This window comes from Ovis canadensis, chromosome 22 (genome assembly GCF_042477335.2).
Source record: "Ovis canadensis isolate MfBH-ARS-UI-01 breed Bighorn chromosome 22, ARS-UI_OviCan_v2, whole genome shotgun sequence".
Classification (NCBI taxonomy): Eukaryota; Metazoa; Chordata; class Mammalia; order Artiodactyla; family Bovidae; genus Ovis; species Ovis canadensis.
In genome coordinates this window covers 31,702,450-31,719,611 of record NC_091266.1, presented here as the reverse complement: position 1 = coordinate 31,719,611, position 17,162 = coordinate 31,702,450, and positions in this window count along the sequence as shown.

The window sequence follows — 17,162 nt, the reverse complement described above, 5'->3', positions numbered from 1 at the left end:
TGCTCGGGGCTGGTGCATTGGGATGACCCAGAGGGATGTGTTGGGGAAGGAGGTGAGAGGGGGGTTCAGGATGGAGAACACCTGTACACCCATGGCTGATTCAAGTCAATGTATGGTAAAACCAATACAATATTGTAAAGTAAAATAAATAAACAGAAAATGAAATAAAATATATATACATAGAAAAAAGAAAATAAATTTAAGTTACTTGCTGAGAAAGCCATGAAGTAGTCAGTGTTCTTAAAGTTTCTACTCTCATCCAGGAAGTGGTCAGGTCCAAATACTTCCGGGTTGTGGATTCTTTGTCATCATGTAGCACAGAAGTCTAGAGAAGGCAATGGCACCCCACTCCAGTACACTTGTCTGGCAAATCCCATAGACGGAGGAGCCTGGTGGGCTGCAGTCCATGGGGTCGCTAAGAGATGGACACGACTGAGCAGCTTCCCTTTCACTTTTCGCTTTCATGCATTGGAGAAGGAAATGGCAACCCACTCCAGTGTTCTTGCCTGGAGAATTCCAGGGACGGGGGAGCCTGGTGGGCTGCCGTCTATGGAGTCACACAGAGTCGGACACAACTGAAGTGACTTAACAGCAACAGCAGCAGCAGCATAGAAGTCAGGGATGTTAATACATCTGTTCCCTGGAAAGAACAGATGAAGATAAACTGAACTATGAAGAAGTCATGGAGCTGGGAGAAATGTTACAAATTATTTACTCCAGTCTTATGATATAGGTGAATGATCCTAGGTCCAAAGAAGGGCAGTGGTATTTTGAGGCAGAAGAAACAGGTAACAAACAAGGATAAATTTAAGACAAGTGGCAGCGTTGTTGCTAATGTGGACTTCGACAGCATCTGAAATACTCAGTACCTGAGTCCTAGGATGTCAGACCTTATGAATCCAATCTGATCATCATACTAGTATAAGTCCCCACCAGCTGCTTTATTTTATTGTGTCAATTTTCACTCATCTCATATGTGGTTTATGACTTAATCTCATCTGTGGTTTATGATTTAAATCATTATTGTTAATTTAAAATATCTGGAGTTATAACCTCTTCTGTGATAACAACACTAAGCACAGTAACAAATATTAGTGTTTACCATTGCCTCACAAATTATTTGTCTTAATTTAAAAATACAGAGTAGACTTTATTACAGATCAATCCTAGCTTTGAAACCCAGAAGGATGACAAAATTAGAAAAATCATTTTACAGCAATTCAGCTTAGAATCATTATTTAAAGCAATTTTTATCTATTAATGCTAAAAACTGCTAGGTAAATGAATAAAAAGCATGATATTCAGAAAGCCATAAAGAAACATTCAGTTAATTGAATATTAAAAAAAAAAAACTTTTGTCATAGAGAAATCTGGCAGATACCACTTTATCATATGAACAACATTGCATAACCAACAATGGGATAAGTGATACTATGTGCTCCACCTCCCTAATGAATTTCAGTGGGATACGCAAAGCACCCATGTAATTCTCTTACCAAATCATAAATCCTGGAATCTGTGTCCAGGAAACAATCACATAAAACCAGCCTGAGGAAAATTTTGCATGACAACTAAACTGAACTCTTCGCAAAGTTAAATGTACTAAAAGAAAACAAGGCAAAGAGAACAATAACAGGAGGAAACAGGGAAAGATAACCAAATTATAGGCTTGCTCCTGGCTGGATATTGATTTGCAATGAAAAAAAAAAAAGCTATAAAGTTTTTTTCTCCCAAAAAATATCAATAAAGAAAATCTTTTTTTTTCTTTGTCTTTTTTTTTTTTTCTTTCACGGGATTTAGATGCTCTCCGGTATGTGGGATCTTCCCAGATCAGAGATGGAACCTATGTCTGCTACATTGGCAGGCAGATTCTTTTTTTTTTTAATTTAAATTTATTTATTTTAACTGGAGGCTAATTACTGTACAATATTGTATTGGTTTTGCCATACATCAACATGAATCTGTCACGGGTGTACACATGTTCCCCATCCTGAACCCCCCTTCCACCTCCCTCCCCATACCATCCCTCTGGGTCATCCCAGTGCACCAGCCCCAAGCATCCTGTATCCTGCATCGAACCTGGACTGGCGGTTCATTTCTTATATGATATTATACATGTTTCAATGCCATTTTCCCAAAACATCCCACCCTCTCCCTCTCCCACAGAGTCCAAAAGACTGTTCAATATATCTGTCTCTTTTGCTCTCTCGCATACAGGGTTATCATTAACATCTTTCTAAATTCCATATATATGCGTTAGTATACTGTATTGGTGTTTTTCTTTTAAAAAAAGAAAAAATGTTATTCGAGGAAAACTGGGAAATTTTACATATAACCTGTATATTAGATAGTATTGTTGAATCAATGATAATTCTTCTGTATACATGCTATTACTGCTCTGTATACAAAAATTGTTGAGGAATACATACTGAAGTAGGGAGGTAATGATGTGTAAATGAACAGATTGATAAATGAATACTAATGGAAGAAATTTTCACATATTGAGGTATGGGGAAGTCATTCTGGCTTATACATAATTTAACTTGAATATTATGTTAACTAAAATAAAGACAGTTTGTAGGCTACCAAACACACTCTACATTTGTTTAATCATTGAAGAAAAAGATGCACTGACCAGAAATAATGTCCATATTAAATATAAGGATTAAATGTCCTGCTCCTGGGACATCAATGCTGGGACTCCAGTGATAAGACTCCCCTCCCAGATGCCAATGCCATACTAACTCTCTGTGTCCATGCTGATCTTTTGTTGCTATTGTTTTAAACCTCAAAAGAATATATCCCTGACTTATTGGTCTTCATTCTGACAAGGTATAAAACTGTGCGGAAAATCCAGAGCAGCTCCTCAGAGTTATCTGAGGTTGCCTTCTGGGTAATAGTCCTGTTTGAATCAAAAATCTTTTCTCTTCATATAAGAGATTGTTTATTCATGATTTCCACAGACATTGCAAAGCAGATATACATACAAGTTCATGCATTACATATACATAAACATGTTTTTAATGTTTAAACAATAATTAATGCAAACTTGGGGAAGACTTCCATCCCCTAATTTTCTTATATAAAAGGTCTGCAACTTTTATTATTCCCTTGTATATTTTTATACAAGTAATATGTGGAAATCTTTCTTTAAGGTACAAAAAAAAGAGGCTTCTCTGGTGGCTCAGTGGTAAAGAATCCACCACAAATGCAGGAGACAACAACCACATAGACCCCTGATCCAGAAAGATCCTATGTGCTCTGGAGCAACTAAGTCCATGTGCTGCAACTACTGAGCCTGTGCTATAGAGCCCAGGAGCGACAGCTATTGAGCCCATGTGCCATAGCTACTCAAGTCTATGCACCTTAGAGCCAATGCTCTGCAACAAGAAAAGACACTGCAGTGAAAAGCCCACACACAGTAACTAGAGAGTAGCCCCCACTGGCTGCAACTAGAGAAAAACCCTTGTAGCAACAAAGACCCAGCAGTCATACATAAATAAATGAGTAAATAATTTTTTAAAAGATACAAAAACCAATATACTCTCTACAAATGTTGCTCCAAAAATTGGATAAAATTCATGTTCGTAAAAAGGGAAACATAATCATTATTTCCCATCACAGTAAAAATTAACTGAATGAATCAATAATCTATGTCTCCTGCATTGGCAGGTGGGTTCTTTAGCACTAGCGCCACCTGGGAAGCCCTGAACCAATCATCTAAATGTAAAAACTAAGATTATAAACTTGTAGCAATAGTTAAGAGTAAATCCGGTGTGATCACTCATCTAGAGCCAGACATCCTGGAAAGTGAAGGCAAGTGGGCCTTAGAAAGCATCCCTATGAACAAAGCTAGTGGGTGATGAAATTCCAGTTGAGCTATTTCAAATCCTGGAGATGTTGCTGTGAAAGTGCTGCACTCAATATGCCAGCAAATTTGGAAAACTCAGCAGTGGCCACAGGACTGGAAAAGGTCAGTTTTCATTCCAATCCCAAAGAAAGGCAATGCAAAAGAATGCTCAAACTACCGCACAATTGCACTCATCTCACATGCTAGTAAAGTAATACTCAAAATTCTCCAAGCCAGGCTTCAGCAATATATGAACCATGAACTTCTTGATGTTCATGGTTTTAGAAAAGGCAGAGGAATCAGAGATCAAATTGCCAACATTCGCTGGATCATGGAAAAAGCAAGAGAGTTCCAGAAAAACATCTATTCTGCTTTATTGGCTATGCCAAAGCCTTTGACTGTGTGGATCACAAGAAACTGTGGAAAATTCTGAAAGAGTTGGGAATACCAGACCATCTGACCTGCCTCTTGAGAAATCTGTATGCAGGTCAGGAAGCAACAGTTAGAACTGGACATGGAACAACAGACTGGTTCCAAATAGGAAAAGGAGTATATCAAGGCTATATATTGTCACCCTGCTTATTTAACTTCTATGCAGGGTGCAGGGTACATCATGAGATGCTGGGCTGGAAGAAACACAAGCTGGAATCAAGATTGCAGGGAGAAATATCAATAACCTCAGATATGCAGATGACACCACCCTTATGGAAGAAAGAGAAGAGGAACTATAAAGCCTCTTGATGAAAGTGAAAGAGGAGAGTAGAAAAGTTGGCTTAAAGCTCAACATTCAGAAAACGAAGATCATGGCATCTCGTCCCATCACTTCATGGGAAATAGATGGGGAAAGAGTGGAAACAGTGTCAGACTTTATTTTGGGGGGCTCCAAAATCACTGCAGATGGTGACCTCAGCCATGGAATTAAAAGACGCTTACTCCTTGGAAGAAAAGTTATGACCAACCTAGATAGCATATTCAAAAACAGAGACATTACTTTGCTGACTAAGGTCTGTCTATTCAAGGCTATGGTTTTTCCAGTGGTCATGTATGGATGTAAGTGTTGGACTGTGAAGAAGGCTGAGCGCCGAAGAATTGATGCTTTTGAACTATGGTGTTGGAGAAGATTCTTTTTTTTTTTTTGATTTTTTTTTTAATTTTAGTTTTTTATTTTTTAAATTTTAAAATCTTTAATTCTTACATGCATTCCCAAACATGAACCCCCCTCCCACCTCCCTCCCCATAACAACTTTCTGGGTCATCCCCATGCACCAGCCCCAAGCATGCTGCATCCTGCGTCAGACATAGACTGGCGATTCAATTCACATGATAGTAGGAGAGGGTGGGATGATTTGGAGAAGATTCTTGAGAGTCACTTGGACTACAAGGAGATCCAACCAGTCCATTCTGAAGGAGATCAGCCCTGGGATTTCTTTGGAATGAATGATGCTAAACTGAAGCTCCAGTACTTTGGCCACCACATGCGAAGAGCTGACTCATTGGAAAGACTTTGATGCTGGGAGAGATTGGAGGCAGGAGGAGAAGGGGGTGACACAGGATGAGATCGCTGGATGGTATCACTGACTCGATGGATGTGAATCTGAGTGAACTCCGGGAGTTGGTGATGGACAGGGAGGCCTGGCATGCTGCGATTCATGGGATCACAAAGAGTTGGACATGACTGAACGACTGAACTGAACTGAACTGAAGAGTAAATCCCTCTAGTCAGGACTGTGGTTTTTCCTGTGGTCATGTATGGATGTGAGAGTTGGACTGTGAAGAAAACTGAGAGCCGAAGAATTGATGCTTTTGAACTGTGATGTTGGAGAAGACTCCTGAGAGTCCCTTGGACTGCAAGAAGATCCAACCAGTCCATTATGAAGGAGATCAGCCCTGGGATTTCTTTGGAGGGAATGATGCTGAAGCTGAAAGTCCAGTACTTTGCCTGCCTCATGCAAAGAGTTGACTTATTGTAAAAGCCTCTGATGCTGGGAGGGATTGGGGAGAGGAGGAGAAGGGGATGACAGAGGATGAGATAGCTGGATGGCATCACTGACTGGATGGATGTGAGTCTGAGTGAACTCTGGGAGTTGGTGATGGACAGAGAGGCCTGGTGTGCTGTGATTCATGGGTTTGCAAAGAGTTGGATACGACTGAGTGACTGAACTGACTGACTGACTGACTGACTGAAGAATAAACCTTTGGGATTCTGAGTTAGGAAATGTTCTTTAGAGAAACAAACAAAAAACCCAAACAAGACTCTTACAAACCAATCTCATAGCACTGTAAAGTGTTCTACTAGACAGACAGTCTTAGAGCTGACAACTCACATGCAAATATAGCCTACCACCTGGTTTTGTACAATGAGCTCTATATTTTAAATTGGAAAACATCAGTGAAGAATAACATTTTGTTACACATGAAGATTATATGAAATCTCAAATTCAGTTTCCATAAAGCCTGGAATACAGCCATTCACATTTGTTTAAATATGTCTATGACTGCTTCCATGCTGCAGCTGCAGAAGTGAATACTGGAATCAGATAGGGCAAGTCCCCAAATTCTGAAATATTTACACTTCGGCATATTAGAGAAAAATATTACCAACTCCTTTCTTAGACAATTATCTCTAGCTAGCTCAGTGGCTCAAGACTTGGATAAAAGAAGACACTTACCTGATTGGTAAAAGAGTAAAATCAGTCTGCCAATATTCTGAGATGGCCATATAGAAGGAAACGGTCATTTTCAATGTACACTTGGGAATATACATATGAAAATATATTGGTTATTTCCTAATACAGTGGATGTGAAAGATGAGTCAGTCCATTCTGAATCCTAGTGTATTGGTTCCATTTTACTTGGAAATAAAAGAGAAACCAAATTTGACTACTTATTACCTTAAACTCAATATTTTTTAAAAAGACTTTTTTAAAAATTATATCCTTTGGTGAAAAAATAGTGGATTTGAAGTCCTAACCCTTGCACAAAATTGGTGATCACTGAGACAAGTCCCATAACCTCTTGGCACAGTCAGCAAGTCTGTCTTCTCCATAAATTATCATTTGTACTTGCAGCCTTACCAATCTCATTACTTACATCCCCCCCCCCAAAAATATATTTGGTTATAATCTTTTCTAATATGAATAGCAGTATGTCTTGGCTTCGAGTGGAATAGGGTAGTTTGCAGCGTACCAACTAGAAAGTCTGAATGTATACAGAAATTGTATGTTAGAAAACATTAGAAATCTGCTAAGACAAAAATCCATCCCAATATTCCATATTTGGGAGAATCTCAGAGAAGTAAGCTGATATCTAAAGTTAATTTTAGTGTGTGTCAATGTCCAGATTTCACTCAAAATGGGAGAGGTTGTATCATTCTGTCTGCCAAGGGGGAGAGGGATGACCCTTTCTGGAAGAAAATAAATACCATTCAAAACCCTGCATTTTTGTGTTTATAATAATGGATATTTAACCAAAAGTAACCAAGCATTTTGAAGACACAACTAATTGGCCATAAGTAGAAGAGGGGAAGACAGCTAAAATTCACTCATATTATGGAACATTCTCATCTAATTTTATACTAGAATTACCTTGATAACAGAAATATGATGAGAAAATTTTGAGGAAGAAAAATTGTCAATCCAAAATTTCTAATGACTGTAAAGAGAGAAGTGCTGAACAAAAAGCAACATATCGAATCCAGCTGTATATACTTACAATACGTGTATTTAGTGGGAATATGAGGCCAATATCTTCAGACATACTAGTAGACAAAGTTGTCAAGTGAAAAACCTACATACATGTTCATGACTAAAAGAAAGCATTAAAAACGAGAGGGTAAGATTCCCTAATCTGAATTTAAATTTTATAACAAAATGTATATAAAAGTCATTCTCAATAGTGAGATGTTAACCTCTGCTCTACTGCAGATCAGAAATGAAACAAGGACAAAACAAAGGTATTAATCCACAAAGCAGGACAATGTATAGAGAAATTGCAATTAATCTAAAGAGAAACTTTTGGCAATCATATTAAATTTAGCAAGGTTGCTACAGATAAAGACATCAAGATGATAACATTATATTTTCATATTTTAGATAAAAGACTGGAGGCCTTTAAAAAATTTATAGCGACAGTAACAGGTAGCAATTAAAAATAAATATAAGATTTGCAAGTCAAGTCAAATCACTGAAAGAAAACCATTACTGATAAAATTAAAGAAACCCCTTCAAAATTGGGGGCATTTATCAAATTCATTAGTTGAAAGATTCATCATGTCCTGTCTTTCCATTGCATGTTCTGTCACTCTGATAAAAATCCCAGCAGAGTGTTCTGGTAAATTACAAACTGATACCAACATTCATTTGGAAATGACAACAGCTAAGGTTAGCCAAACAAGATTAAAGAAGCAGAACAAAATGGGAATATTTATACTGTCAGCCATCAACCTGTTATAAAGTTTTATAGACTAAACTAAAAATAACACAGAATCCATTAAGCTGCCATAAATGCTAGTGTTTTTTTTTTTCAACTTCTCTCATATTGTATTCATAGAAAATTGTACCCATACTTAAAAGGAGAACTTCAAGACCACCAAGGTCAGTATAAGAGAAACCAGTCTTACCTTGGGGATAAAGTAGTTTCTGATGTTAATGTCATAGGTCACCACATGGGGCAGACTGATGGGAGTCAGGTCAACATACCTCTGGATCTTGTGGATCACAGCATTCGTGTAGGGCATGTAGCCCCCTGACCTGCATGCAGGGGCTCCAGCGTCTGCCAGTCACACAGTCAGTCTCTTCCTGGACCTTAGCTGATAAGAGAAAATTCAGACTGATGGAAAAAGAAAAAGGCACACCACATTTCAATACAAATTCAGAGATAAATAAGACATTATGAAGATATTTCAATATCATTTTAAACATCAATTATATGCCCATATAACCTAAATATATAGAAGAAAAGGCCATAATATAGAGACATGTAAGTCTCTATGCAAGCTAGGCATCAATTCAGTCAGTCAGTTCAGTCACTCAGTCATGTCTGACACTTTGAGACCCCATGAATAGCAGCACGCCAGGCCTCCCTGTCCATCACCAACTCCAGGAGTTCACTCAGATTCACATCCATCGAGTCAGTGATACCATCCAGCCATCTCATCCTCTGTTGTCCCCTTCTCCTCCTGCCTCCAATCCCTCCCACCATCGGAGTCTTTTCCAATGAGTCAACTCTTCACATGAGGTGGCCAAAGTACTGGAGTTTCAGCTGTAGCATCATTCCTTCCAAAGAAATCCCAGGGCTGATCTACTTCAGAATGGACTGGTTGGATCACCTTGCAGTCCAAGGGACACTCAGAGTCTTCTCCAACACCACAGTTCAAAAGCATTAATTCTTCGGTGCTCAGCTTTCTTCACAGTCCAACACTCACATCCATACATGACCACTGGAAAAACCATAGCCTTGACTAGATGGACCTTAGTCATCAAAGTAATGTCTCTGCTTTTGAATATGCTATCTAGGTTGGTCATAACTTTCCTTCCAAGAAGTAAGAGTCTTTTAATTTCATGGCTCCAGTCACCATCTGCAGTGATTTTGGAGCCCCCCAAAATAAAGTCTGACACTGTTTCTACTGTTTCCCTATCTATTTCCCATGAAGTGATGGGACCGGATGCCATGATCTTTGTTTTCTGAATGTTGAGCTTTAAGCCAACTTTTTCACTCTCCTCTTTCACTTTCATCAAGAGCCTTTTAATTCCTCTTCACTTTCTGCCATAAGGGTGGTGTCATCTGCATATCTGAGGTTATTGATATTTCTCCCGACAATCTTGATTCCAGCTTCTGTTTCTTCCAGTCTAGCGTTTCTCATGATGTACTCTGCATGTAAGTTAAATAAGCAGAGTGATAATATACAGCCTTGATGGACTCCTTTTCCTATTTGGAACCCGTCTGTTGTTCCATGTCCAGTTCTAACTGTTGCTTCCTGACCTGCATACAGATTTCTCAGGAGGCAGATCAGGTGGTCTGGTATTCCCAACTCTTTCAGAATTTTCCACAGTTTCTTGTGATCCACACAGTCAAAGGCTTTGGCATAGCCAATAAAGCAGAAGTAGATGTTTTTCTGGAACTCTCTTGCTTTTTCCATGATCCAGCAAAAGTTGGCAATTTGATCTTTGGTTCCTCTGCCTTTTCTAAAAGCAGCTTGAACATCAGGGAGTTCATGGTTCATGTATTGCTGAAGCCTGGCTTGGAGAATTTTGAGTATTACTTTACTAGCATGTGAGATGAGTGCAATTGTGCGGTAGTTTGAGCATTCTTTTGCATTGCCTTTCTTTGGGATTGGAATGAAAACTGACCTTTTCCAGTCCTGTGGCCACTGCTGAGTTTTCCAAATTTGCTGGCATATTGAGTGCAGCACTTTCACAGCATCATCTTTCAAAAGTAATGAAAATAAAAACAAAAATAAACAAATGGAATCAAACTAAGCCTAAAAGCTTGTGTACAACAAAGGAAACCATAAACAAAATGAACAGACAGCTCTCAGAATAGGACACAATATTTGCAAATGAAGAAACTGACAAAGGATTAATCTTCAAAATTTACAAACAGCTCATGTAGCTCAGCATCAAAATACAAAAACAAAACAATGCAATCAAAAAATGGGCAGAAGAACTAAATAGATATTTTTTTCCAAAGAAGACATACAGATGTCTGACAAACACATGAAAAGACACTCAATATCACTAAGTATCAGAGAAATGTAAATCAAAACAATGAGGCATTACCTCACACTGGTCAGAATGTCCATCATAAAAAATCTACAATCAGAGAGGTATGGAGAAAAGAAAACCATCTTACACTGTTTGTAAGAATACAGACTGATAAAGCCACTAAGTAGAAAAGTGTAGAGGTTCCTTAAAAATAGAACTACCATATACCTAGCAATATCACTACTGAGTATATTCCCAAAGAAAACCGTAACTCAAAGTTCTGCATGTACCCCAATGTCCACTGCAGCACTATTAACAATAATCAGGGCATGTAATCAACTTAAAGGCCCATCAACGGTGAAAGTGAAAGTGTTAGTCACTAAGTTGTGTCCAACTTAGATGCCCATCAACAGAGGAATGGATAAAAGAGAAGTGGTACACATATATACAATGGAATATTACTCAGCTATAAAAAGGAACAAAATTATGTCATTTTCAGAGAAATGGCTGGACCGAAGATCATGGCATCTGGTCCCATCACTTCATGGCAAATAGATGGGAAAACAGACTTTATTTGGGGGACTCCAAAATCACTGCAGATGGGGACTGCAGCCATGAAATTAAAAGACCCTTACTTCTTGGAAGAAAATTTATGACCAACCTAGATAGCATATTCAAAAGCAGAGACATTACTTTGCCGACTAAGGTCCATCAAGTCAAGGCTATGGTTTTTCCAGTGGTCAATTATGGATGTGAAAGTTGGACTGTGAAGAAGACTGAGGGCCGAAGAATTGATGCTTTTGAACTATGGTGTTGGAGAAGACTCTTGAGAGTCCCTTGGACTGCAAGGAGATACAACCAGTCCATTCTGAAGGAGATCAGCCCTGGGATTTCTTTGGAGGGAATGACTCTGAAGCTGAAACTCCAGTACTTTGGCCACCTCATGCGAAGAGTTGACTCATTGGAAAAGACTCTGATGCTGGGAGGGATTGGAGGCAGGAGGAGAAGGGGACGACAGGATGAGATGGCTGGATGGCATCACTGACTCGATGGATGCGAGTCTGAGTGAACTCTGGGAGTTGGTGATGGACAGGGAGGCCTAGCATGCTGCAATTCATGGGGTCGCAATGAGTTGGACACGACTGAGTGACTGAACTGAATTGAAAGACTCACACAAAGTGAAGAAAGTCAGAGAAAAAAAACAATTAGAATGGTGCAAAAGTAATTGCGGTTAGTGCAAAAGTAATTGTGATTCAAAAGTAATTGTGGTTGGTGCAAAAGCAATTGCTGTTGGTTAAAAAAAAAAAAGCAACTGAGATTTAAAAGCATTTTCAGTTGACTTTGCACCAATTGCAGTAACTTTTGCACCAGCCTAATATTATATATTAACACATATATGTGGAATCTAGAAAACTGGTGTAGGTGATCTTATTTGCAAAGCAGAAATAGAGACACAGACAAATCAAGAATAAATGTATGGTTAAGAAGGGAGAAAGGGAGATGTGAGATGAATTTGGAGACAGACTGACATATATACATTTTCAGAATGCAGAGGCAAAATAGTCTTTCCATAGGAAAACCATTGTACAGCCCGGGTCATTTCATGCTACACATGAAATCCAGACACTGCTGTGCTGATTTTGCTACAGCCCACAGTGTCTTCATCCTTTCAGTCATCTTCTCATATTATGCAAAGATGTCCCATTAGTATTTAATGAAGGATCCCTTCATTAAGTTTGAAAAAATTAAGCTGCTCAAACAGAGATTTAAGTAATTCTCTAAGAGTCAAAAATGGAAAGCATTCCCAGTCACTTTCCAATATGTCTTTTGAAATCACCCTACCCACCATGTTATCATACCTGTGACCTCTGGATCTTTCAGCAGCAGGACGAGCCCATATCTCAGTGGAGTGCTCATTGTCTCTGTCTCAGCTCCAAACAAAACAGATACTAGTGGTTGTCAAGTTTTCAAATGTACATTCCAATTGTTGGCTGTGCTTTCCCTAGGAATGATTTCATTTAAAAATTGCAAGGTATATACAAAGCAAGTAAATTTGGACCATTAATGGCTAAAAGAAAAGAGAAGTTGACAGGAATCAACTGGGTTTCCCCGAAGAAACCCAGATATTGGACTTACTAGGTAAAAACTTTGGGATACATGTCTTAAGTATACTCAAGCAGGTGAAGAAAACCATGTGCAAGGATGAAAGAACATCAGAAAACTGTATAAACAAGTGGGAAATAATGAGAAAGGTATTATAAAAATAAACCAAAAAATTTATAGCTTAAAAAAAAAAACACTTCAAAATTTTAAAAACTTACCAGACAGTTTCAACAGCAAACTGGAGGAAGCCCAAGAAAGAAATAGAAAACATGGATATAGGAGAACAGAAATTTCCTCTGTGACTATCAGGAAGAAAAAGGAATAAAGAAAAATTAACAGAACCTAAGAGACATATGAAATTCAATCAAGTGTACCAATATCCATTTAATGGGAATCTGAGAAAAGAGAGAGCAAAGGAACAGAAAATAAATATTTTAAAAAAGAATGGAAACTTCCCTGTTGGTCTAGTGGTTAAGACTTTGCCTTCCAATGCAGAGAGTGAGAATTCAATCCTTGGTCAGGGAGCTAAGATCTCACATGCCTCCCAGCCAAAAAACAAAACAAGAAAACCCCACAGAACAGAAAAAATGTTGTAACAAATTCAATAGACTTCAAACATTGTCCACATCAAAAAAATCTTTATAAAAATAAAAGAACAGCTAGCTGAAAACTTTTAAAATTTGGTGAAATATATGAATCTATGAATCCAAGAAGTTAAATAAGCTTCAAGAATAATAAACCCAAATAGACTCACAGCAAGGCACATTTTAATCAAACTGTCAAAAGCCAAGGCAAAAGAGAGAAAGTTTAATGCATCAACAGAGAAATGCTTCATCATATACAAAGCATTCATAATAGGATAACAGCTCATTTTCTATACAAACTATCAAGACCAGAAATCAATGGAAAGATATAATTTAAATCCTGGATGTAAAAATGTCAACCAAGAAGTCTATATCTGGCATAACAATCCTTCAAGAAAATAGAAGATATAAGATATTCCCAAAATAAAGGCTAAGGAGATTTCTGACAAATACATTGACCCTACAGGAAATGCTAATGGTAATCATCTTCCCAGTTAAAAGCAAAAGGCACTAGATGATAATTCAAAGCCAGACTGACAAATTTCCTTGTTAAAAAATAACCATATAGGTAAATATGAAAGTTAATATTATCATATTCTAATGTAAAAACTTCTTTTAACTTTCTATCTTATTTAAAAGAAAAATGCATAAAAACAATAATTAGAAATATATTATTCCAGAAAAAATCATATACAGATATATTCTGTGACACCAATGAGATAAAGCAGAATGAAAGTGGATGGGATCAGAATTAACATATACAATTTGAAGCTACAGTGAAAACAATTCACACTGGATTTTTCTAAATTTAAGAAGTTAACAGGATATCCCTGGTGGTCCAGTGGCTAAACATTTGCCTGCCAGTGCAGGGGACATAAATATGATCCCTGGTCAGGAGAGATTCCACATGCCTTGAAGCAACTAAGCTTGTGTGCCACAAGTACTGAGCCTGCATGTTGCAACTCAAGAAGCCTGTGCACCTAGAACCTGTGCTATGCGGCAAGAGAAACTGCCACAATGAGAAGTCCACATATAGCAACAGAGAGTAGCCCCCACTCACCACAAGTAGAGAAAGTCCATGCAAAGCAATGAAAGCCCACTGAAACCAAAATAAATAAATAAATTTATTTTTTAAAAGAGAATAACAATAATTCCCATTTTAAAGATTAACTGAAAAACGTGCAAAAATTTGAAAGGGGAAAAAACGCACACTAGAAAAAAAATGTTCATACAAAGAATAAGGCTATACTGGAAGAACTGAGAAACAAAAGACATATGTGAGAACAAAAACTAACAGCAGGAATAAGTCCTTTGGTATTAATAATCACTTTAATTGATTGGAACTCACAATTTTAAACATATATTATAAGGATATATGTATATTTATATTTTGGCCACTCCACTTGTAGGATCTCAGGCACTGAACCTAGGCCAGGGCAGTAAAAACCAGGAAGCTAACCATCAGCCTACCAAGGAACTCCCAAAAGAATACATTTTTAAATTATGTACATAAATATTCCATTACATATCTATAACACACAATCCATACATATATAGAATAGAATATAGCCATTAAAAAAGAAGGAAATCCTGACACTTGTGGCAACATGGATGGGCCTTAAAGTTATTGTGCTAAGGGAAACATATCAGACACAGAAAGACAAATACTGTATGATCAATCTTGCATGTGAAATACTTTAAATCTGATCTCATAAATACACGTTTGGTATTGGGTATCAGTGCCTGCCAGAGATGAGGGGTGGTCAAAAAGAATGAAGGGAATCAAAATGTATAAACTTCCAGTTATAAAATAAATGTGTTGCAGATAGACTATACCACATGATGACTATAAATAATACTGAATTATATATTCAAAAGTTGCTAGGAAAGTAAATCCTAAGAGTTCCATGACAAGAAAAATATTGAAACTATGTGTTGCAATGGATGTTAACTATATTTATTGTGGTAATCATTTTGCATTATGCCCTTGTACTGAATCGTTATGTTGTACACCTGAAATTAATGCCATGTCAATCACCCTCAATTTAAAATAACTGCATTTTGTCAATTCAAAACTCACTTTTTGAAACACAAAGACAAAAATATGTCGAATGAGAAGAGGAAAAGAGACTTTTTCACTCAATTAATAGCCAAATAAAGCAGGAATGACCATACTAAGGTTAAGGAAGAAATGGTTTTTAATAAATAACAATTTAAAAGAAACAATAAGAATGAAATTGCATGCTAAGTTGCTTCAGTCGTGTACAATTCATTGCGACCTATGGATCATAGCCATCCAGGCTCATGTCCATGGGATTATCTAAGCAAGAATACTAGACTGGATTGCCATTTCCTTCTCCAGGGAAATGCTTTATATTGGATTAAAAAAGTAAATCCTTCAAGAAGCAATATAATTATACACACACATATATATACCTAGCAACAGAGCCCCCAAATATATAAGGCAAACAGTGAAAGACCTAAAATGATAAACAGAGAGTTCTACAATAATAGTTACCGTTGTTCAGTCCCTCAGTTTCAGCATCAGGTCTTCCAACGAATATTCAGGGTTGATTTCCTTCAGGATTGACTGCTTTGATGTCTCTGCTGTCCAAGGGACTCTCAAGAGTCTTCTCCAGCAGCACAATTTGAAAGCATCATTCTTCAGCACTCATCCTTCTTGATGGTCCAACTCTCACATCTGTACATGACTACTGGAAAAACCTGTAGTTTTTGACTAGACAGCTTTGACTAGACAGAGCTTTGCAGAGAAGTGATGTCTCTGCTTTTGAATAAGCTGTCCAGGTTTGTCATAGCTTTCCTTCCAAGGAATAAGCGTCTTTTATTTTTTTTTTATTTATTTATTTTTTTTAATTTTAGTTTTTTATTTTTTAAATTTTAAAATCTTTAATTCTTACATGCATTCCCAAACATGAACCCCCCTCCCACCTCCCTCCCCATAACAACTAATTTTGAGGCTGCAGTTACTGTCCACAGTGATTTTGGAACCCAAGGAAATAAAATCTGCCACTGTTTTCAATTTTTCCCCATCTATTTGCATGAAGTGATGGGACCAGAGGCGATGATCTTAGTTTCTTTGAATGTTAAGTTTTAATCCAGCTTTTTAACTCTCTTTCACTCTCATCAAAAGATAGGCACTGGAAAATGAGCCCCCCATGTCAGTAGATCTCCAGTATTCAATGGGGAAGAGTGGAGAATCAGTCCCAGAAGGAATGAAGAGGCTGGCAAAAGCAGAAATGGCGCCCGGTTGTGGATGTGTCTGGTGGTGAAAGTAAAGTATGATGCTATAAAAAAACATTATTGCATAGAAACCTGGAATGTTAGGTCCATGAATCAAGGTACATTGGATGTGGTAAAGCGGGAGGTAGCAAGATTGCATATTAACATTTTAGATATCATGAACTAAAATGGGCAGGAATGGGTGAATTTAATGCAGACTACCAATATAAGGTCCGTCTAGTCAAGGCTATGGTTTTTCCAGTAGTCATGTATGGATTTGAGAGTTGGACTGTGAAGAAGGCTGAGTGCTGAGGAATTGATGCTTTTGAACTGTGGTGTTGGAGAAGACTCTTGAGAGTCCCTTGGACTGCAAGGAGATCCAACCAGTCCATTCTGAAAGAGATCAGCCCTGGGATTTCTTTGGAAGGAATGATGCTAAAGCTGAAACTCCAGTACTCATTGGAAAGTCAAACTCCAGTTGACTCATTGGAAAAGACTTTGATGCTGGGAGGGATTGGGGACAGGAGGAGAAGGGGACGACAGAGGATGAGATGGCTGGACGGCATCACTGACTCGATGGACGTGAGTCTGAGTGAATTTTGGGAGTTGGTGATGGACAGGGAGGCCTGGCGTGCTGCGATTCATGGGGTCGCAAAGAGTCGGACAAGACTGAGCGACTGAACT